Below are 24403 nucleotides of genomic sequence, written 5' to 3' on the forward strand. Positions count from 1 at the left end.
CAGCCTCTCTTCTCTTGCTGAAAGTCCCAAAGAGGGACCCGTCTTGAGGTAGGAATCTCCCGATTTTCAGTCTAGGATTTTCTTGACCTCCGTGGAACCCCAGGCATTCAACTTTTTTCATGATTTCTCTCTCCCCCGTGCAAATAATGACCCTTATTCATCCACCTCACACAGATGTTGGACGGATGGATTATTCAATGTGCAAAAATTGCTCTGAGGATGAAAAGTGCCGATTATTATTATTATTATTATGTTGTCCAAGAGAAATTCTCTGCCTTTTAAAGAGAATCCCATGGGGCGCCTGGGTGGCTCAGTGGGTTAAGCCACTGCCTTCGGCTCAGGTCATGATCTCAGGGTCCTGGGATCGAGTCCCGCATCGGGCTCTCTGCTCAGCAGGAAGCCTGCTTCCCCCCCCCCCTCTGCCTGTCTCTCTGCCTACTTGTGATCTCTCTCTGTCAAATAAATAAATAAAATCTTTAAAAAAAAATAAAATAAAGAGAATCCCAGAATGGTCACTGATGTTCCGTTTGAACGCTCTGCATCTCACAAGTGGAATATTTATTTACAAATAAAGAAAAATATCTCCACATGGAAGAGCTCCCTGAAGCTCGTGCATCTTTTTCCAAAAGACGTGACCAAATTACTCCCATGGACTGTAACTGGGGCAGCTGGGTTAAGGGGGATGTCCAGGCCTTCGTCAGTGTGGGGTTTGTCAGTCACCAGAACATGGCTTCGTCTTTCGTCAGCCACATGTCAACTCAAATGCTACTGACAGCCTAAATCATAAACAGGGAATCAGATCGATCTCTCTCTCTCTGTCTATTTTTCTTCCAGAACACTTTGAACTTAAAACCTTTCACCTTGGCCGGAAGTGAATAATGGTTTCTCAGGGGCATCCCTTTTCCTTTGTTGGTGTCTCTACTGAGGTGATTTTTATGCATTTACCTCAGGAATTTCAGTATTAACAAAAACTTTTTTTTTTTTTTTTAGTTTGGGTCCTAATGTAAAGTTAGGGAAAATTGTAGGAAAAGTTTAAATTGCATTCTAAATAACAGGAGCGGGGGGACCCTTAATTCAAAGTGTGTGAATGCAGAATTGATGCTGGTGGCTTGCTATTCCAAACTTGATTTGCTGCTAGTTTTCTTGAGCAACTTGGGCTTTTAGTGTGATTTATGCCTAAACTTTTAGAGTGAAATTTATGAACTGCATTAAGTGCTAAGGAAGAAGCATAAAATCAGTAATTTGAGAGTCTGGAGCAGGAGAGGGCTGCGTACAAATAGGCTAAATGGAAATAGTAGACTAATAGATGTGTCAAGGAAAAGCAATGGCTTTCTGACATCAAGGAACCAGAGCTTTGGGAAATTCTTTAATTATCATCTAATTGTCTGGATGAGATAGTGTCACTAAAGATGCATGAAATCCAAGAGGTGTCATTTGAAAAATGAAACAGGTTTTGGTAGGGACATGGTGAAAGGGATGGCAGAGTTTCATGGAGGAGATCAGTTGGACAAGAGCAGAGAATCAGAGGGCTTCCATTTTGGGACTTTGCCCAGCAGGTGGCAGAAGTGGGACTTCAAGACCAGATGTGCTGGGAACGGGGCCACCATCTGCCTTCTAAACCCTGCCCCTGGGTTTGCTGCTGTGTATTCTGGCCAGGTGGATCTGGCTGAGCAGGTATGGGGAGCCACCTTCCTGAAATGATGCGTGTTATGTGTGCGGCTGGAATGGGCTTGGTCATCCTGCACCTTTGTTCCTGCCTTTTCCCAGTCATGTGCCAGGTTCCTCTTTCTTCCAGTGTTCATTTCCCAGGTTTCCTCTGTCAGCCATGTTGTCCCCTGGGCGTGTCTACATTCTTTCCCTCCTGCCTTTTCTCTTTATTGGAAAGCAGTCACTGTGGAGAGTCTGACCTCTACACTCTTTGCTCTCCAGATGTGCTAATTGAATGAGCAGGGATGGGGGTTGAAGTTAGTGTATAAGGGGCTGAACTTCAAGTTTAATGTCTACCCTCTTATGACCTTATGTGAGAGACGCCATTTTTTCTTTTGGTTGATGAAGAAACTGAGGCTCAGAGAGAATAAGGAGCTTGCCTATGGTCCACAGCAAGTTGGGGAGCAGCAACATACTCTTTTCCCCTCAGTATTACTAAGGGTCAAAAGTATTATTAATTACTCTTGACCCTTCCATCCATTCCTGGTATCATGGACATCCAGGATCTCAGGAAAGGACTGTTATAGAAACTGTACAGGCATCTCAGTGTAGAATAACTTGATGGTTCAGGGCAAGGTGAAGCCCTTGTCACAGTCTTCCAGGCTAGATAGAGATTTTCTGGGTTGGCGAATTAGCCAGGAGTCTCCAGAGAAACACAACCAATAGGATATATAGTGAGATATACAGATAGAAAGCCATTATAGGAGTTGGTTCATGTGATTATGGAGGCTGAGAAGTCCCATGATTTGCAGTCTGCAAGCTGGAGGCCCAGGAGAGCCAGTGATGCAGCTCCAGTCCAAGCCCTGAGGCCTGAAAACCAGGGTAGCCAATGGTATAAGTTCTGAGTCCAAGTCTGATGGCCCAAGAACCAGTAGCTCTAATGTCCCAGGCCAAGGGAGATGGATGTCTCAGCTCAAAGAGAGAGGGCAAGCTCATCCTTCCTTCACTTTTTTTGTTCTATTCAGACCCTCAGCAGATTGGATAACCTTCTTTATCCAAGTGAGGGCAACCTTTTTTACTCAGTCCGCTGATCCCACTGCTGGTCTCTTCAGGAGACATTCTCACACACACACCCATGGATAATGTTTTACCCGCTGGCTGGGCATCCTTTAGCCCAGGCAGGTGGCCATATAAAATTCACCATCACGGTTGGGGTGGGGAGAGTTGGAGAAGAAGAGGAAGTGAGGAGACACCGGCGGGGTTGGGGGTGCTCAGAAAAGAAGGATCTCACGCCTCATCCTCCAACCTTGCTGGGGGTCAGGAGTAGGGGAAAATAAAAGTCCAGCTAGCTAGTTTTGCAGGGCAGGGTCCAAGCGCAGAGCCATCTGTGATCCCCTCTTGGGTGGGGATGAGACCCTGAGGGGCATGGCTACCGTGTGCTTGTCATCCAGCTGAGCCTGAAGCAGCCTCACAGAATTCCCGCACACTCAGCAGCAGAGCGGGCCCCCACACTCAGGAGAGGCACAGGCCCCACAGGGATCGGAGGAGGGAGACTTGGGGAATATGGAGGATGCTTGGCAATGACTGTGAAGAGAGATGCAGCTGAAAACTGCTCGGAACGGGAGGTCTCAGGGGGCTGTGCCAGAGAGTGGAGATAAAGATCGAGGCCACAGCTGCCAGGCTTGCAGGTGCCACCTAGGAGAAACAGGAACCGTAATTGACTCAGATCACGTTTCTGCCCCCTGGTGGAATGGGGGGCTCATTACAGATAATGAAGCTGAATGAGGGAAACTTTAAGTTTTCCTGTTTGTGGACTGGGATCTGGACCCTCAAGCAGCATGGAACCCAGAGTTTTCTGGCTCCCCCAACCACCCACTTCACCACACCAAGAGAAAGCAGCATTGCCAGATTCAGAATTCAACACAACATGAAGCAATCTCTGAACTATCTAGACGTCTCATATTTTTATTTTTTATATATTGCACAATTCAAGTCAACTCAAGTTTCTTTCCCCCCCACATCATTTCCCCTCAATTTAATGAGATTTTACTAAGGTGAATCACGAGGGATCTCTCTTCAAATATTTTCAGTGTGTTATACAGAAAAGGGCACTCTTTGTAAGTGAAAATTAACATTTTTTTTTTTCATGAGATTATGAATGACTTCAAGATAACACATGGTATCTGGGCACACCATACATTCGGCCTTCTTACATGTGAGTTGTTCATCTTCTTGAAGTGGATTTTTACACATCAGTGTTACTCAATCGTCCTCAATCCTCAGCCTTTTTTCAAGAAGAAGAAAGAGTTCCAGAAGGTGTTTATATCAAGATTTTATTGGTGTATGACCCCTCCCCCCATAGCTGTTCAAGGCAACATTTCCAGGATTTCCCCCGTGTTTGTTTTAAGAAGTGACAGGACTTGCCCAGAGTCATGCAAATGGCTAGCAGCCCCGTTGGTGTTGATTTGTCCTTTGCCAAGGTTAGTTCGACCTCAGAGTAAGGACAGTGGGGGGCAGTGGGCCGTGTAGGGGTTGTAGAGATTCGCCTTCTAGGTGATGATGGTTCTTGCCAGCAGGGGAACGAGGATGGTACACAGAGAGGGTTTGTGAATTCCTGGTTGAATTCCTGCACCGGGGCTGAGCTGGCCTCATTCAGCTCTGGGGGTCACCCCAGCAGAGGGAGAAGCATCTTTCCAATGGTTACTAATGTTCTCTAAACTTCAACCCACCCAGCTCTTACTTTGATCACAGCACTGGCTTTGTCCCTGAGTTCTAAACCACGTACATAAAACGAGAAACTGAAAATGGACCTTAACTTGGCACGTATACCCCAGGGAATCCATGCTCTCTTCAAAACTCCCCTAGTACGAGGGCAGCTCTGATGTACATGCAATAGAGACAAACTTCCTCTAGAGGGCACTCACAGCTTCTCCATGAGCCGAACTCCTGTGAACGCAGTTTGTCAGAAATGGCCCACAGGCTGCATGGAAGCAAAATCTATTTATATAAACAGATGAATATGGATATGTCGATTTTTTTTTTAAATCAGCGAATAATACCTCTTTGTCTTTTTTGGATCAGCAACAATGAAAATGATGCACATGTGGGAAAGTAAAACATGGAGGATTTCCTTTTGTTTCTTTTGTGAATAATACTGAGCCCTCACCTCCAGGGGAGTTTGCTGTAGCTCTCTGCTGTGTCATATTTATAATTATCAGGAGAGGAAGGGAAATTAAAGGATTCAACTGCTCGACTCTGCAGCAGTTGAGCTGTTGGCCCTGGGGACATGCTGGGAACTTCATGTTTTGGCGGAGCTCTGTGGAAATCTTCAGGAGTGGCCATTTAACCTCTCCTTCGGCCACCTGAGGAAATCAGCTTTGGTTAGATTAGATGGACCATAATTGGCTTTTGAGTTGTTGAAGCACATTCTGGGTACACATTTCTCCCTGTTTTGAAAAAGCATGTGTTTAACTTGGAACAGATCAGCGCGGAGAGAAGTCAATCACTGCCTGGGTGGGTGGGTAGACCAGAAGGTCGCTTCCCAAGATCAGCTCTGTCTCTCCGCTTCCTGGTGATAGGCTTCTGCTCAGCCTTTCTGTCCAACCCCATCCTCCCCTTCCTGCCCTGGGGGTGAGGAGAAGGTTGAGTCCTTGTCGGTCTGCAGTATAATTTGCAAAGGAAGTGCTGGTCTGGATGATTTTAGGGGTTCTTTTCTACCCTTAGGGTCTGTGAGCCAAGAATTTGGGAATACTTAAGTAAGAGAACATAAAAATGAGTCTTTGTGACTCCACCATGGTGAATGGTATAACTGTTTCCCTGCCTCTAGTCATGGCCCTTCCAGAAGCATTCTGTGCTCTCTTTAAAAATGTGTATGAGAAGAAATCAGAGAGGGAGACAAACTATGAGAGGCTCGACTCCGAGGAAGCAAACTTCTTCATGATGTGTCTGTCCTACGAGCTCAGCCCTCCCTCCCTCCCTCCTGAATGACCTGTAGGTCCCCAGGCATCCTCGCTTTCACTCCCGGGCCCATGCTGTCCCTACCACCTGGAACGTACCCTCCACAGACTCCATTTTGTGGCCGGTGTTTTTCCTGCTTTAGGTCTCACCTTACGGCCTTCTTCCCCTAAGAAGCCTCATCTAACTCTCAAAGATGGGGTTGGATGCCCTTTCTTATGTCACTTTGCATCCTCTTACTTACTTAAGTTCTTGGGATTTGCCCTCAGAAGCTGAAAGAGTTTCCTTGAGGATGTGTGGGAGTGCTGTCTAAATATTCATGTCCAGGAGTGCCTGGCTGGCTCAGTCAGTTGAGTGTCTGACTCTTGATTTAGGCTCCAGTCATGATCTCAGGGTCATGGGATCGAGCCCCACATTGGGCTCAGCACTCAGTGGGGAGTCTGCTTGAGATTCTCTCTCCCTCTCTCCTTCCTCCCCTCTGCCAGCTCTCTCTCTCTCTCTCTCTCAAATAATAAATAAATAAATCTTTAAAAAAATATTCAAGCCCATCTAGACCAAAGTTCAGAAAGTCTTTTTATCTACCGGAGAACCAAAACTCTTTATCCTCACAAATAGCCTGAGGACTGTAAACTGAAACCATACTTTATATGGCTCATATTATGCCTCTGTCTTCATTAGCCTGACTTTATTTTTCCAGAAATCTCTGGTCCAGGCAAATGTTTAACCACAGGATCTTCCCTAAAGGTTCTTCCCAACTCCTTAGTGGAAATCACCGACATTTTGTGTCCTAAGAATCTTTGAATCCCTTGCCTCACAATTCCCACCTTACCATTTCCCTCAGTTCTGGACTGTTGTATCATGATCCTCAACCAGGCCCAACAAAGTGCTCTCCTTTGGAAGACCCATCTCAAATCGATGTCTAATTCTCAGTAAATTCTTCTCTTATTTATTCCCGTGGGAACATTGCCAGACCTTGGCAAGGTGCTCGCCTCGCTCACCTCTTGTGTGGTGATATACTCAGCTTTGTCTCTTCAATGGGTTTTGTTGGAAATGTTCGGGGAACCAGCTCTATGATCAGGAGGGCTGGTTGCTTGCCCCTTAAGAATGCGTAGTGAGCTGTGGCACTTCTGGAAAGCAGTTTGCCTGGATTTGGGTATGTAAGTTCTGAACCTAGAGCTCCCAAGGAGTGGATCAGGAAACAGCATTTGCTAAAGCAAAAGGTTCCATGGGTCTCTGTCACTTTCAGAAGTGTTCTACACTCCTTCACTCACTTACCAGACCTGTATCTTTTTTTAAAAAATTAACATATAATGTATTATTTGTTTCAGGGGTACAGGTCTGTGAATCATCAGGCTTACATAATTCATAGCACTTACCATAGCACATACCCTCCCCAATGTCCATAACCCAACCACACTATCCGTACTCCCCCACACCCAGTAACCCTTAGCTTGTTTCCTGAGATTAAGAGTCTCTTATGGTTTGTCTCCCTCCCTGGTCCCATCTTGTTTCATTTTTTCCCTCCTTACCCACCATGATCCCCTGCCCTGACTCTCAAATTCCTCATATCAGAGAGATCATATGATAATTGTCTTTCTCTGACTTATTTCGCTTAGCATAATACCCTCCAATTCCAACCACATCATTGCAAAGGGCAGGATTTCAGGGGTTTTGATGGCTGCATAATAGTCCATTGTATATATATATACCACATCTTCTTTATCCATTCATCTGTTGATGGGCATCTAGGTTCTTTCCATAGTTTGGGTATCGTGGACATTGCTGCTATAAACATTCAGGTGCACGTGCCCCTTCGGATCACTACATTTGTATCTTTAGGGAAAATACCCAGTAGTGAGATTGCTGGGTCATAGGTAGCTCTATTTTCAACTTTCTGAGGAACCTCCACACTGTTTTCCAGAGTGGCTGCACCAGCCTGTGTTCCCACCAACAGTATAGGAGCGTTCCCCTTTATCCGCATCCTCGCCAACATCTGTCATTTCCTGACTTGTTAATTTTAGCCATTCTGACAGGTGTGAGGTGGTATCTCACTGTGTGTGTGTTTTTTTTTTAAAGATTTTTGTTTATTTATTGGACAGAGAGATCACAAGTGGGCAGAGAGGCAGGCAGAGAGAGAGGAGGAAGCAGGCTCCCCGCTGAGCAGAGAGCCTGATGCGGGGCTCGATCCCAGGACCCTGGGAGGTGGGAAGGCAGAGGCCTAACCCACTGAGCCACCCAGGTGCCCCTCACTGTGGTTTTGATTTGTAGTTCCCTGATACCCAGACCCGTATCTTTTCCCAATATAATAGTCAGGGATTTTAGTCAGAGACATGAATTCATCCAACCGCTTTATTGAAGACATGGGGTAGAGGCACCTCGGTGACTTAGTCGGTTAAGTGTCTGCCTTCGGCTCAGTTCCTGATCCCGGGATCCATGGGTCAAGCCCTGCATCAGGCTGTCCCTTCTCCCTGGGGAGTCTGCTTCTCTCTTTCCTACTCCCTCTTGTTCTCTCTCTCTCTTTGTCAAATAAATAAATAAAATCTTTAAGAAGAAAAAAAGAAAAGACAGGGTAAAGGGATCACTTGAAAACCAGGATCAAGAAGTACAACCTTAAGGGACCTGGAAAATTACGAGAGAGCCATTCAGGCCACACCTGACTCCCTAGGACCATGCGGTCTTTGGACTTTGCTTCTCTTGGTGCCCACGTTCCATCTTTCATCCACCCCCTTCTAGTTCCGGGGCAATTGCCTGTAGCTTTATCTTGCCATGATACTGACTTTGACCCTGGCTCTACATGACTTCAGGAGACCAGCATCTACTGTGGTCTGGCCCTCCTCTCTGTGCTTTTGGTTCATGTCCATGAGAAACTCTGATTAGTTATGGACCATCCAGTAGAAGCTAACTGGGAAGGATGTGGTCCAAAAATATCTGAGCAGGGGTTTGGGTTCACCTGACCTTTTATCCTGAAACCAAGTGTTGTGGGAGGCAGTGAATTATGAAAGTTTTATGGTTTGGGTGGTCAGATTTGCTAATGTAACAGGGATTCTACCTGTTGAAATACACGAACGTGCTTGTCTTCTCCTTACCCCGTGCACGGGCTCTTCCCCAGAATTCCTGTAGCAGGAATCCAGAAGTAAAGGATCAGTGTTCAGCTTTACTTTCAAACAGGGTCTTAAATTCCAAAATGAAAGAATAGTCTCGAAAGGCAGGCTTTGGTGAGAGAAACAAAGGATTTGTCAACCCCAAGAGCTCTTTTGACACGTCAAGAATAGAAAGGGGAATGCATTGGAAATGGTGCTCGGCACAGAGGGTTTTATGTTCAACCACAGACAGAGGCTACGCAGGGTAGGTTTTAAGGAGGCCCTTACCAGCATCTGGGGGCAGGGGGCAAACAGGGGACTTGAGAAAAGCGAGGGAGAGCACAAGAAGTTTGAGATCACAGTGAGGTCCTGGCTCTCCTCCCCGGGGAGGGACAAGGAAGAGGAACAGGGTATAAGGTCCAGAGGGGGATGTGGGACCCCAGCTTAGCAAGGCTTATCCCTTGTATCTCAGGGACCACACGGAAAGCCTCCTTGGGGAAGCACTGTGTTTCGCATGGAGCTGGAGCCTCATGGAGGCACACGGAAATAGTCTGGTAAAGCAAAGGGTCTGGAAATGGCTGAGAAGCCGGGGAAATTGTCCAGGCTCTCTAGAAGACCTTGGAAGCTGGGACAGAGGGAAGAATAGAAAAGTGGAGTCCAGTCAGAGCTAGATAAAGCACTAAATGTGAAGAAGGAAAGTGCAAACCATAACAGCTCCCTCTCTTCCCCAAATTCCTAAAGGTGGAAATCTACTGGCATCTGGAGAAAACGCTGGTCTAACTGACATACTATAGATAGAGTCTGGGAAAAGAAAATGACCCATGTGCCCTGCATCTAAAGGTTATCAGACAGCAGCCCATGAAGTTCAATATGTCCTTGGCTTCTCCATCCTTGTCCCTTTGATTCTTATGAGAATATGTTTGGGGACTTTCTCTCTCTCTCTCTCTTTTCTTTATTCCTCCTTTTTGTTTTGTAAAACTATTTTATTCTCTTATTTTAAGGACACAGAAAGCAATGCACAGAGGTGGCTTTCATAGAGAAGCTATAAATGGCTACATTTTAACTTGATACCATGGAAGTTGGGAATCTGATGCATTGTGATGGCTGCTGATTCCTGCCTAAAACAGTCCCAGATTAGGTTTGGTGCCAATGAAAATGCCTTCCTGTCCCATCACTACCACCAACTACCAGAGGAAGGTAGAGGGTTAAGAAAGGAATTGTCTAGGAGTGGAACAAACACTGCTCTAGATGAGCTGCACTTGAGTTTCCTAAGTCAGAAAGTAACCTGATGGGATGGAACCAGGTGTTCTGTAAGGCCCACCTCCCTCTCAACTTTCAGAGGTATTATAGACAATTATATTAGCTTCTTGTCACTGTGGTAATAAGTTAACACAAATGTAGTGGCTTAAAACAACATAAATCCTACAATTCTGAATGTCAGAAGTCCCACATGGGTATCAATGGGCAAAAACAAAGTCATCAGTAGTGGTGTATATGGTAGGCAGGGAGTATCACCCTGCCTACACCTTGACCTCAGACTTCTGGCCTCCAGAACTGTGAAACAATAAATTTATTCTTCTAAAAAAAAAAAAAAAGAAAAGAAAGAAAAGTGGAGTCCAGGGCTCCTGGGTGCCTCAGTCTGTTGGGCAGCTGCCTTGGGTTCAGATCATGATCCCAGAGTCCTGGGATCAAGTCCCACATCGAGCTCCTTGCTCATCGGGAGCCTGCTTCTTCCTCTCTCTCTTCCTCTTCCTGCTACTCTCCCTGTGTGTGCACGCTCTCTCTCTCTCAAATTAAAAAAAAAAAAAAAAAAAAGTCAGAAAGAGAGAAAGGAAAGAAGGAACAAAAGTGGAGTTAAGGCGCCTGTCGCTTCGGGGACACATGGTGCTTACCATGCCAGGTGGGACCTGCTCTGCCTCCGTGAAAACCCATGTAGGACCCGCAGAGGCAGAGCAGACTGGCCACACGACAGCAGAGGCCAGCAAGGGCCACGGGGCAGGGTATACATGAGCTTCCCCAGGCACTCACGAGGGACCTTTTGGAGAAGGAAAATGGCCCTGGAAGAAATTTGATCTTTGAATCAAGTGAACATTTATTCCGAGGAGACAGATTTAGACCAAAAGGTCTGTTTTGAATTAGCAGAGCTTGAGTTATCTTGAATTTGCAAGTTTAAGTTTCTTTTTTATGGTCAACAGCAACGGGGCTGAAGATCATGATGTGAACAGTTCTAGTGACAAAACAGCTTTTTTTAAAAAAAAAAAATACCTGAATCATTGTATAAACGTCGTTCCTCTCATGGAGCCGGGTGTGCTAAACCCAGGTCCCTCTACCCATCATCAATAGGCGAGGAGTGTGGGTTTAACTTATTGGTTCCATCTGTATTTGCTGATCAAGTATCAATTACTAGTTTTAGGGATGCAGCATGGAAGGAGACCAGTGTGATCCCGAACTCAAACAATTGGGTAATCTTTGGCGTGGGGGTGGGGAGGGGCATTTTTCTGTCTGTCTGTTCTGTCCTTGTGTTCCCTGTGGTCTGTGGCGACTTACACGTTTTTTCCGCGCACTCTCCAGCACAAGTCTGTAGGATTTATGCATTGGGCAATGTGGGCTGGCATGGAGTTAAAACCCCAACTTCAAATTCATTCCCTTTTCTAAACGTTTCCCAACACTGACTGCTTTCTGAATCATTATTTGTTGATTGGTCATGAATTATATGCATGGCAGATATTCATTCTGTCCTACTTTACAGGCACTCTCTTCATTGCCACAGAGGAAGAGAGAGATGAGGCTCTTTCTGCCTTCAGTTGTTGACTGTCTATTTGGGGATATGAATAAATCAATAGCCACCAAGACGCAATGCGGTGAACTCTGCCTGCATTGTCTCGTGGGGAGAAGGCACGTCCGTCATGTATGTTGTGTAGGGTGTGCACTGCGCAAGGGTGCCAGGTCAGGGAGACAGAGATCCAGCCTGTGGGCTCTGAAGCAGGGCTACATACACTTGGGGGGTGTATTGCATTTTTAACCATACAAGGTGCCATTTTCTCACCAAGTACTGCGACCCTCCGTCCACCGGACTGTGTTTACCCGGCGGAAGGAAAACTCCTAATTTGCATGAGGGTGCTGTATAGTTTATCAAGCAGTCATGAGAGAAGAGGTAGGGAATGTTTGAACTGAGCTTAGCAGACTGGATAGAAATTACCCCAAAGACAGAAGTAAACGTAAGATCTCTAGGCGAAGGGGGGGGGGTGGGAATGGTGTGTTGAAGAACAACAAACAGTTTGTAAAAGAGACCATTCGGGAAACTTCTGGGCTATTGGACCGCAGGGCTGGACAGAGGCCACTTGTTCGCCTTGTGCCCTGCAGCACTGGGGAGCCTTTGAAGGATCTTAAGCATGGCCCTTCTGTCCCCCACCAGCTTCTCTGTGTCCCTGACTTCACATTCTCTTTCCTGTCGGGGCCACACGCTTTGGGATTTGACTAGTGTCTGCCTTGTTTCCATCTGTCCACGTCCAGTGACAACTTCTTCTCCCTTGATCTCCCTCCTCACAGAACGTTTGGCAACAGCACAGGAAGTGCCTTCTGCCCCTCAAGAAAATCTGTTAGCAGCCTTTCTCAAAGTGGGCTCTCCGTGCTGTCTGCGGCAAGTGAGGTGATTTAAGTAGCAAGCAAACAGATAGTTGTTTTTGGATATGTTTATTTTATAATATTCCAAGTTTTATAAATATATTTATTTTCGTGTGTAATAAGGGAAAAGCACCACGGGCATACGGAATCCATGGTCTCATGGGTGTGTCTGTTTCGGAGGAGGCTAACGCAGAATCTAATAAGTTAAAGAGTGAGTCTAGTGGGGCCCCTGGGTGGCTCAGTCGGTGAGGCATCTGCCTTTGGCTCAGGTCCTGAGCCCGAGGTCCTGGGATCGAGTCCCACTTTTGGGCTCCCTGCTCAGCGGGAAGCCTGCTTCTCCCTCTCCCTCTGCCCCTCCCCCTGCTTGTGCTCTCTCTCAAATAAATAAATAAAATCTTTAAAAAGTATTTAAAAGGGTAATGAATGAGTCCATTTATTTATTTATTTGAGAGAGAGAGAGCAGGAGCAGGGGGCAGGAGCAGAGGGAGAAGGAGAAGCAGATTCTCTGCCGGGTCACAGGGCTCGATCCCAGGACTCAGAGATCATGACCTGAGGCAAAAGCAGATGCTTCACCGACTGAGCCACCCGGGTGCCCCGCAGATGGGTCAACTTAAAGAAAACATGTTCTGGTGGCGCTCAGCCCCGGGAAACATCGCCGCAGGGGTGTGCGCATGGCGTGTTTGAGACCTAGCTCGGGGCTGGACCTTCGTTCGTTTAGCACTAAGTATTTGGCACAGTTTGCCTACGAGGGAGCAGCCAGGATAAGAACTTGGAAGGAAGGAAGAAGGCAGAGTAGGAGAGACAGGGAAGGGAGTGGGGAGGAAGAGGGAGTGGGAGAGCGCAAGGTCAGGCGTGGGCCTCACAGCTGGAAGACATTTCAGGGTCCCCTCTGCTGGGGTGAGGGATAGCAAGAGAGGCTCAGAACCGTGTGTGTTTAAAGGGGATCAGCAGGCAGCCGGGAAGTGGTGGTGGTCCATTCCTCACCGATTGAAGGTCCCCCAGGGCGAGGAGGTAGAGTTGTAGGCTCTCTGCTGGTTTGGCCCACACCTAGCTCCGCGTTGATGGCATGTTGTGTCCTCAGTGGGGGCTGTTCCCTTGTCCCCTGTAACACACCCAGTAGTCACGACCCACCATCTCCCTGCTCTTCCCTGTGATGAAGGTATTGGTTCTTCCATTTGCTTGTCCATTCACTTCCGTTTATGAAACACTTTGTACGTTCCAAATTCGGAACTCACTATCACCATCCGGCGTGCATCCATTTTAGTGCAAACTCTCTCCTCCTTCTCCTTACCCTCCCGGCTCTATGACCTTCACGTCCCTTGAAGGACCCACGCCGCCTTTCAGCCCAGGGCCTGTGCAAAACTCCTCTCATCCCGCACTCTTCTCTCTTGGAGCGAATTCTTACTCACCCTAAAGCCAAAGAAGCCTTGCTTGATCCTCAAAGACAGTCTTTGGCGCTTGAGGCAGTTTGAACCTAAGGAGGCCAAGTTTTTGGCCCTCATCCCACAGACAGGCAGGGACCGTGTCACCTCCCACGGAAGTCTGGGTGCTCTTGTGATCGCTCCAAACCCTAACCTATGGCAGAAGGGAAATTGTGGGGCTTCTAAAACTGGGTCATAACAGGTCATGCGACTCCTACCTCATTTGCTGGAACCCTTGCTCTTGGAGTCCCAAGCTGCCCTGTGAGATGCTGGGGACCCAAGGCCTCTGTGCAGAGAAGCCACGGGTGGGGCTTCATTGGACAGGCGTGGCTGCACCCAGACTTCCATCTGGCTCTGCCAAAGTGCCAGTCCTGTGACTGGGCTGTCGTGGACCCTCCAGCAGCACCCACACAGCAAATGTATCCCCGTGAGCGACCTCCACTGACACTGTGATGAACAGAACTGTGCAATGGGGTGTCTAGGTGTCTGGATGTGTGTCTCGATGGGTGACCCACAAAACCGCAAGCTGTAATAAAGTGATTGTCCTCTCAAGCCACTGTGTTTAGAGTCGTGTGTTACGAAGGCCATAGATCTCTGCAACCATGCTCCCTGTTGATGTTTCCATGGCGTTCTATTTTGTCCCCGTTGTAGAGCTGATGGCACTGTGGCTTAATTTCTTCATATCTGCCTGTCCATCCCAGTAGAAACATAAGAGTAGGTAATGGTTTTGCTGACCATTATATTTCACATATCTAGCATCAGTTCTGAAAAAAAATATGGGCTTAATTATTTTTGAAAAGTTGAGTTGAATTGAGTTAAATGGAATGGAACGAAGCTGTTTGCAGGAGGACTGTCCATCCATGTGTTTGCCTGGGACCTATTGCCCTAATGTTAATTTTTTTCCTGCCTTAATGTTAATTATTGATAAAATCCTCTTTCACTCTATAATTTAAAGGATAAATTATACAGACCTCCTAATTAGAGGGGTCTTCATGGGATCAGGGAAGTTTCCTCAGTAGTATCCATAAGGTTCATTAGAGTTTGGATTTGGCTCTGGTTGGATAAAAAGGTCGGATTCTTATTTTTATTTTTAAAAGATGATTGATTGATTGATCAGTTTAGAACATGAGTGGGGGAAGGGCAGAGGGAGAGGAAGAGAGGAAATTTCAAGCATTGAGCGCGAGCCTAACACAGGGCTTGATCTCATGACCCCGAGATCAAGACCTGAGCCAAAACCAAGATTCAGCCACTGAACAGACTGAGCCACCCACGTGCCCTAATAATGTTGGAATTTTAGTTGGGACTTTGAATAGGGACTGTTTTAACCCCCATCGCTACCGTATTTTGACTATGTGCTCTATAATTAGATGTTGAAAATGCTAATGTATATTCATAGTTGATTGGTTTGGTCCTAATTACACTTTGATTATTTTTGATAAATATATTGATTCATATTTTATTGACTTTGCAGAATTCTTTGTATGACTGTGTTTTTTTTTTTTTTAAAGATTTTGTTTATTTATTTGGCAGAGAGAGACCACAGGTAGGCAGAGAGGCAGGCAGAGAGAGAGGAAGAAGCAGCCTCCCTGCCGAGCAGAGAGCCTGATGTGGGACTCGATTCCAGGACCCTGAGATCATGACCTGAGCCGAAGGCAGAGGCTTAACCCACTGAGCCACCCAGGTGCCCCTGTATGACTGTGCTTTGATACTATCTGATTGCATCCTAATATTTCATTGCTTTGAGTAGCTCTTGCTTTATCCATCAGGAAGTTGGATCATACTGGCTACAATGTACCTGACTAGTAGCTATAAACAAATATTGCAGGAGAACATGCATGGGTGTGATATTCCTTGCTACTTAACGCTGCATGACATTTGGTTGGTCACTTAACCTCTCTCCTCTTTCGTTTCTTCATCTGTAAAATGGAAATAACAATAAAAGTTACTCAGAAGAGTGCCAGGTGGATAATATATATTAATAGGATATCCTGGCTGGGTGCTAACTGACATACTAGATCATTCTAATGTGAGGGGATATTCCCTACTCCCACCCACATATCTATCTGTAAGAGCTCATATGGATTAGGGCTTCTTGATGTTGATGTGGTTTCAGGAGGGGGTTCAGGGAGAGAGGAGGAGTATGGGGTAGGGTGCTGGTGAGGGGAGAAGGGAGGAGATAAATGAAGGGGATGGTGTGGCATGGTCTCCATCCTCCTATTCAGGCACAGGTGTTCATGCTGGAAAAGGACGAGTGGGGGGGAGGTCCATACTTGGACACAGGGCTGCACTGGTTTCAGGGAGCGCTGTCTTGTCTAATTCACAAGAAGGGTCCTGACAGCTGCCAACAGGGGCCGTATGAGCCATGGCCTCCTGCCCACTGGTTTGAGATTCAGTAGAAAGAGAGAGAACAAACATGAAGGACCTTGTGCATGGAAGGCTTTTTGCAACTCTAGGCACAGGAACGGCTATTTTAGGGGCCAGGAAATTCTCTCCCTCTCTACCTCCCAAGAACAAGGCATTCTGCCTGCATCCCAGGGTTTCCGATGGAAGAGGGCTGTGCCTGGTCGATCAGTGTTCTCCTGAAGCTCGGAGTCATTAGTGGGTATATGTACTGGGGGGAGGGGAATGTGGAATGTGTGTGTGTGTGTGTGTGTGTGTGTAGGGGGAGTGTCCATTAGTATTTGTAATAGCTAGAAATCATAGACTCTGGAGTCTCTGCCAACACTTTACATATTGTCATTACTTTTAATGGTCATAACAACCACGTGACAACAACTGGTAGTGCTTTTTTAAGATTCCACTATAATAAACATACAGTGTTATATTTGTTCCAGGGGTACAATATTGTGAATCAACAATTCTATACCCGTCTCTGTGCTCATCAAGATAACTGTAGCCTTAATCCTCTGCGTATGTCACCCATCACCTCCTCCCCTCGGGTAACCATCAGTTTGTTCTCTATAATGAAGAGTCTATTTTTTTTTTGTTTGTCTCCTTTTTTCTTTGTTCATTTGTTTCATTTTTTTTAAAAGATTTTATTTATTTATTTGACAGAGATCACAAGCAGGCAGAGAGGCAGGCGGAGAGAGAGGAGGAACCAGGCTCCCCACTGAGCAGAGAGCCTGATGTGGGGCTCGATCCCAGGACCCTGGGATCATGACCTGAGCTGAAGGCAGCAGCTTAACCCACTGAGCCACCCAGACGCCCTATTTGTTTCATTTCTTTAAGTCCACATATGAGGGAAATCATCACTTTATTTTTCTTTGACTGACTTATTAGCATTATACTCCCTAGGTCCATCCATGAGTTGCAACTGGCAAGGTTTCATTCTTTTTTTTTACGGCTGAGTAATATTCCATCACACCCCCTCCATCTTCTTTATCCATTTATCTATCGACGCACACTTGGGTTGTGTTCATAATTTGGCTGTTGTAAATAATGCTGCAATACACATGGGGTGTATGTATCTTTTCAAATGAACAACCATTAGTCCTTTCATCTTCCTCAATTTCCAATGGGGACACCGAGGCCAGAAGGATTAAGTAACTTGCCCCCGTGTAGCAGACAGTGGAGGGCAAAGCCAGGGTTTGAATCCAGGTCTTCAACACTGATCTTGGCTGTCATCCCAATGACCTTCTCAACAGAGAAACTGACATGTTTCCTGAACACAGGCGAGCCTCCTACCCCTATACTTGGGATCCCTGGAATGGGGAGAAGCTGAATTTTAGTATAAGCCTGTGATCCTAAACCTCACTGATATCTGGAGAAGCTCTACATTTGCCCAAGACCTGGCCCACACTTAGAACTTAGTTCAGGGGTGTGTTTTTAGTGTTCAGGATAATTGACTTGGCAGCCCCTTTCTTTATTCATACTTTTAGTAATGAGAACAGGGAAATCCCCTTAAGCAAACCAGTCCCCCTTTCAACTTACATTGAGTCCGTCTTTCTCTCTTATCAGCCCGAGGTCTACAGGGCACTGAAAAGAGACCCGGGGGTGAGGGGTGCCTGGGTGGTTCACTGGGTTAAAGCCTCTGCCTTCGGCTCGGGTCATGGTCTCAGGGTCCTGGGATCGAGCCCCGCTTTGGGCTCTCTGCTCGGCAAGGAGCCTGCTTTCTCCTCTCTCTGCCTTCCTCTCTGGCTACTTGTGATCTTTCTCTGTCAAATAAATATATAAAGTCCTAAAAAAAAAAAAAAAAAAAAAAAAGAGAGAGAGAGAGAGAGAGACCCGGGGGTGAGTAACTGGCATTGGACATCAGAGAAGGCTGTTGGCTGCCCATTGGCTGGAGTCACCAGCTGCTTTCCAGAAGATCCAGAGGCCCTGGGAATGTGCAAAGCAAATGACCAGACATGGCCCAGGTGCACAGGACACCAAAATGATCATCTGAATGCTTCAAGGACACTTTTGCAGAATCCCTTATGCATAACAACAAGAAGCCAGCACTATCTTTCTCTTCCTCCATGGAAAACCAATTTACCCATGTCCCTCACATTGCGATGTTATCTTTCTTTTCCATTATTCTATTTTATAACTTTTTGTGTATACTCTAGTGTTATTTTTAATGTTCAGGATTTTCAAAATTAAAATATTAGTTTTTTCCTACAAAGGTTGTTAAACAATTTTTGTCATGCATGGATTTAAAGGGGGGGAACTTGAAGGGAATGTTTTAAAATGTGGGTGATGTGATTATGGGTTATTTAAATTAAATTTTCTTCTCTATCCTTCTCAATAAGCATGTTCTCTTTTATAATATGAGAGGAAGTGGATTTTGTTTGTATGTGTGTGGGTGATTTTTGTTTGTTTTTTTTTTTTTTTAAAGAATTTATTTATTTTACCAACAGAGATCACAAGTAGGCAGAAAGGCAGGCAGAGAGACAGGGTGGGGGAGGCAGGCTCCCCGCTAAGCAGAAAGCCCGATGTGGGGCTCGATCCCAGGACTCTGGGATCATGACCTGAGCTGAAGGCAGAGGCTTTAACCCACTGAGCCACCCAGGAGCCCTGTTTGTTTTTTTAAGGTTAGCTGTCTCTTCCAGGGCAGTTTTATTCTATCTAGTGCAGATAAGTTTTATTTCAAGTAGTAATGATTTTTTTTTTTTTATTGTTGCTGTTGTTTCTACTTCATTTTACTCCCTGAAATTCCTCCACGAAAGACCTGGACAGCTATGAGGGAGGTAAATGAATGACCCAGAGTACAGCTCCAGCCAACATCTCCTCAGAGAGGGGAATGGAAGGAACTTTGGACAGGAGTCTAAAGGGTGAGTTCTAGTCTGCTGTCACCAAACATTGAGTGCCTCAGTCTCCTTGAGTGGTCTGCTGCCTCTTCCAGGGCTAACCTTCAGTGACTCTTTGATGTCTTCTGGAAGTCACTGGGGAAATAGGGCGACAATTAACCTGCAGCTTACTTTGCTGGATTCTAATAATTTCATTACTGAAGATCCTGGTGGTTCGAACTCCGTATGAGAATGGCTCGCTCTACTTCTAAGGGCAGAAAGCTCCAGCAGGGGCGATCTGACAGGAGTTCGTGGACTTGGCCGTGGGAGCCATATATTTGAGGCAGAGAAGGGCATGGATGGGAGATGGGGGAAGGGAGACAGTCTAGCACTTACTGGCCAAGGCGTAGAGGCAGAAACAAGCCCATCACGGGCGGATGATGAATGGGAGACAAAAAGGCAAAACCACCAAAAGGCAGCTTGAAATGTTTCCAGCTGTGGAAAGCACCAAATCTTGGGTGTCTATCTTCTCATTCATGGTGTCCTGCAGTAGCCACCCAGTAACACCAGCCATATATTCTGTGACAGTTAACTAATCACTTCTGTTTTTCTTTAATTTAGCTGTAAGTTTAAAGTAAATATTGATATTTTCTAAGATATAAAACCAGTCACTCGTCACAATGCATTTCAACAAAACCAAACAGTTTGGTGCCCTACATTTACAGAGGTTTCTCCTAATTGGATAAAATGATGCGGTCTGTGCTTTTTCATTTGCCTGATTAATTACTGCTCTGAAACCCTTGAAAACAGACATGGGCTGTAAGTGGTATCTGTTGTTTAATCGAGGACAGATGTTTTGGGGCCTAGAGAGTTACTCTTAAGTGAAGTGGGTCATTGAACTGTAAGTTTTAAAAGTGACTATCCTGTGCCAGCCAAAGAAAAAAAAAGCAATTTTTACCAATATTCAAACTAGGGTCATTGTAATTTTGGTTTGTCCTGAATCCACCAGCATCAAGAAGGGACACCTTCTTGATGCTGGCATCACCATCCACCCAAGGGTCTAGGGTTTCCCACCACTTTTTCTTGCCTGGGCTTCCCTCCCTGGTCCCTGTTGCATCCAAGTTCTGTGGTCAAGTTCACCTCCTAAGTATGTCTCCAGCTGTTTCCTTTGTCTATTTCTACCATCATGGCCTGAGTTAAAGCAACTGTATCAGTTGAGCCTGGGAGGAAACTAAATTTTCCCCAGATGGTTCGAATAAAGACTTTAATAGGAAGACCATGCTGGGCGTGTGGTCAAGGCTGGGAGAACAAGGCTGTGATCTCTGAGGTGCTCAGAGAGCAGGGATGCTGGTATGCGAGTACCACTCCTCGGCTGCGGACGGTGGAGGACCTTGTGTTCCCAAAGCCTGAGAGAGAGAGTGAGAGAAAGAGAGTGAGGGAGGAGGCTGCCGAGTCAGGGAGGGGATGCAGCTGAGAGCCGGGCTGTGGAACGCCATGATGGGTGGTGGGGACGTAAGTACTTCTTCCTTTCTCCCCTCCTGTCCTCCAGCTTCCGGTTACACCTCCTCTTGGCCAAACCCAGCTAAAGCCCAGTGGGGAGGGAGCCCCAGAGAAGCAGCTGTCAGGGGCCAGCCTTCTCTGTGCAAAGCAGGGCAGAGACAGGTGCAGAGTGCGGAGCCAGAGGCTCGGTGCAGTGGCCAGAGCCCCACACTGGCGCTCCTGCACAACAGCGTCTTCAAGGGGCCCCGGCTTCCAGGTTTCTTTCCCTCTCCTAATCGTTCCCCAGCATGGGGCAAGAATGTCCCGCCCTTGAGGCCATCACGTGACTCCTCTGGCTCTCCGAGTAGCATTGAACCTCCTCACTACGGTGCCAGTGCCAGTGCCGGTGCCCCGGCGGACGGTTTGTGCCTCCCCCCAGTCAAATACTGAGGACTGTCCCCAGTGATGGTGATGAGAAGTGGGCCCCTGGGAGGTGATCAGAGCTGGGGGTGGGGGGGAGGCTCAGGCCAGGGCTCAGTGTCTCTGTCACAAAGCTCCCTCTTCCTCTTGTGTGTGTCCCCTTGACTCTCACACCATCACCACACCCGCCACTTGTGACACCAGATGCGTGTTTCCCCCACACCCAACAGTTCTGCGGCACCAGCTGGCTGTCCTACAGTTTGGCTCAATTCTGATGCCAGCTACCCTGAGGCAGCATTGGTTCCCACAGGTTAAGGGTTCAGTCTTAAGGGACTGCCCCTCTCCCCCTCCCTTGCCCCCCAGACCCCAGTAGTCAGCCCAGGTTGTTAACTGCACTTCTGATCAGCTCGCTGTAAATCAAGGCTCCCATGACCCCCTCCTTCCTTGGGTCTGATTGATTTGCTGGAGTAGCTCACAGAGCTCCCAGAAACATTTTCCTTATTAGATCACTGGTTTGGTATGAACGGCTGTAACACTGGGACAGACAGATACAAGAGCCGGGTAAGCTTTGTGGGAGAGGTCACAGATCCCCCCTGCTTTTGCCCGAGCTCATCACTCTCTGAAGCTCCAGGTCTCAGGCCGCACAGAAGCTCCCCAAACCCTGTCCTTGGGTTTTTATGGAGGTTTCATTACCTAGGCACAACTGGGTAAGGCATTGGCTATTGGTGATTGAATCCAATCTCTGACCCCTCTTCTCGCCCGGAGCTTGGGGTAGGACTGAAAGTTCCAACTCTCTAACCACATGGTTGGTTCCCCTGGTGACCAGCCCCCACCTTTAGGTTATGCAGGGATTTTTCAAAGGTCATCTCATAAGGAAAGACACCTCTGTGACTTTGTTACTTAGGAAATTCCAAGATTTTCCCCAACTCCGTGCCAGGACCTGAGATGAGGACAAATACATATTTCTTCTTATTAATCAGAGTATCAAAATGTCCTCTGACATTTTGGAGGCCTCTGAGAGTTTGCTGTCTCTTTCTACCACGTGAGGACACAGTGAGAAGACAGTCTTCCATGAACTAGGAAGCAGGCTTTCACCAGGCCACGAATCTGCTGCCACCTTGATCTTGGACTTAGCTTCCATGATTGTAAGAAATAAAGTCCTGTTGTTTATAACCCAGCGTGCAGTATTCTGTTAGAGCGGCCTGAATGGATTAACACACACATACAATGTCCTCTGAGACAGAATTTTATTTTCTCCCCAACCCCCTCTCACTGTATGCAGTTCTGAGGCCATGAACTATTCTCTCTCAATACCCAGCCTTTGTCTACACAGCTCTCTCCGATGATACTCTTTGATTCCATTGTGCCTTCCTCTCCGTGGCTGAATTCTGTTCCAGTTGGCTTTTTCTTTTCCAGACTGTCCAGGATTCTTCATACTTTTTCTGCGTTCTTAAAAATAGGCCTTATTTTTTTAATTTTTAGAACATTTTAAGGTTTACAGAAAAATGGAACAGGAAGTTCACAGAGTCCTCCATGAACTTCCCTTCTACTCCCCTCCAGTGTCACCCATTAATAATATCTTATACTAGCATGGGACCTCTGTTACCATTGATCAACCAATACTGATATGCTATTATTCACTAAAGTCCATAGCTTACATTAGGGTTCAGTTATATGTTGTATGTCCTAGGTTTTGACAAATGCATGACGTCATGGACCCATTGTTACAGAATTGCACAGAACAGTTTCACTGCCCTAAAAATCCACTTTGCTCCACCTTTTCCTCCCTCCCCCTCTTCCCCTGAATCCTCTGGCTGCTCCTGATCTTTACAGTGTCTCTGTGAGTTTTGCTTCCACCAGAACACCATCTAGTTAGAGTTATGCGGTATGCAGCCTTAGCAGGTTGGCTACTTTCATTTGATGATTTGCACTGAAGTTTCCTGCATGTTTCTTTGTGGTTTGATAGCTCATTTCGTTGTAGGGGTGTACCACAGTCTTCTTAGCCATTCACCTATGGAAGGACATCTCAGTTGCTTCCAAGTTTGGACAATCATGGAAAAAGCCACTGTAAGTATCTCTATGCAACTTTTTGGGTGGCTGTCCCTTAGTTGGATAAACACCAAGGAGTGTTGGGGCACGTGGGTGGCTCAGTGGGTTAAAGCCTCTGCCTTCAGCTCAGGTCATGACCTCAGGGTCCTGGGATCAAGTCCCGCATTGGGCTCTCTGCTCAGCGGGGAGCCTGCTTCCCTACTCTCTCTCTGCCTGCCTCTGCCTATTTGTGATCTCTGTCCATCAAATAAATAAACAAAATCTTAAAAATAAATCCCACCAAAGAGTGTAATAGCTGGATTACCCAGCAGGACTAGGTTTAGCTTCGTAAGAAATTGGCAAACTGTCTTCCAAAGTGGGTGTTGTTTTGCATTCCCACCAACAATGAATGAGAATTCCTGTTGCTCTGCATCCTCACCAGCATTTGGTGTTGTCCACGTTTTGGTTTTTATTCATTATAATGTGTGTGTAGTGGTATCTTATTATGGTTTTGATTTGCATTCCCTTAACGACAACTGATCTTGAGCATCTTTGCATACGCTTATTTGACATTTCTGCTCCTGTTGAATGATCAGCTTTGTGGATTCTGCAGGAAGGCTTCCTTCCTCTACTGTGTGTTCACCTTTGCTGTGTAATGAGCCACTCTACAACTCAGCATCTCCAAACAGCAAACATGCCCCTGTAGGTCATGTGGGGTTCCGCTGATTGAGGCTGGGTTGGGCTGGGTGGTTGTGCTTCAGGTTGCAGTGGCTAGGGCTGCTCTGCTTTCCACTGTAGCCTTATGCATCTGTTAGAAGAGGCTCTGCTCCAGGTTTCACAACTGCTTTTTTTTTTTTTTTTTTTTAAGATTTTATTTATTTATCAGAGAGAGAGGGGGAGAGAGCGAGCACAGGCAGACAGAATGGCAGGCAGAGGCAGAGGGAGAAGCAGGCTCCCTGCTGAGCAAGGAGCCCGATGTGGGACTCGATCCCAGGACGCTGGGATCATGACCTGAGCCGAAGGCAGCTGCTTAACCAACTGAGCCACCCAGGCGTCCCTTCACAACTGCTTTTGAACTAGTGGTAGAGCCAGCATATATTCTCATGGCAAAGGCAGAGGTATAAGAAGGTGAGTGGAAACATGTGAAATTTCTTAGAGCCTAGACTCACTGGTACATAGCCAAAGGAAATCACAGGGCTACACCCAAAGTTAAAGACCAGGATAAGGCTCTGGCAAGGGTAAGCATGCATGGGGGAGGAGGAAAGGATTGGGGAACCATTGAGAAACATGTACTATAGTCTACCCTTTTGGTCACAATTATTCACTTCCCTCCAACATGTAAAATATCCTTAGTTCTATCCCAGAGCTTCAAAGAGTGTCATTAGATCATGACATTGGCTCAAGTTCAAGATGTCATGATCTGGATCTTGTCTAGACATGCCAGAGAGTTATAGACAAAAATGATGTTATCTTCTCTACCTCTCATGTACCCAACTGGCAGAGGTAAAAAAAAATGGGAATAAATAATGAAAATAGATACTTC

The sequence above is a fragment of the Mustela nigripes genome, chromosome 1, assembly GCF_022355385.1.
Source record: "Mustela nigripes isolate SB6536 chromosome 1, MUSNIG.SB6536, whole genome shotgun sequence".
Lineage (NCBI taxonomy): Eukaryota > Metazoa > Chordata > Mammalia > Carnivora > Mustelidae > Mustela > Mustela nigripes.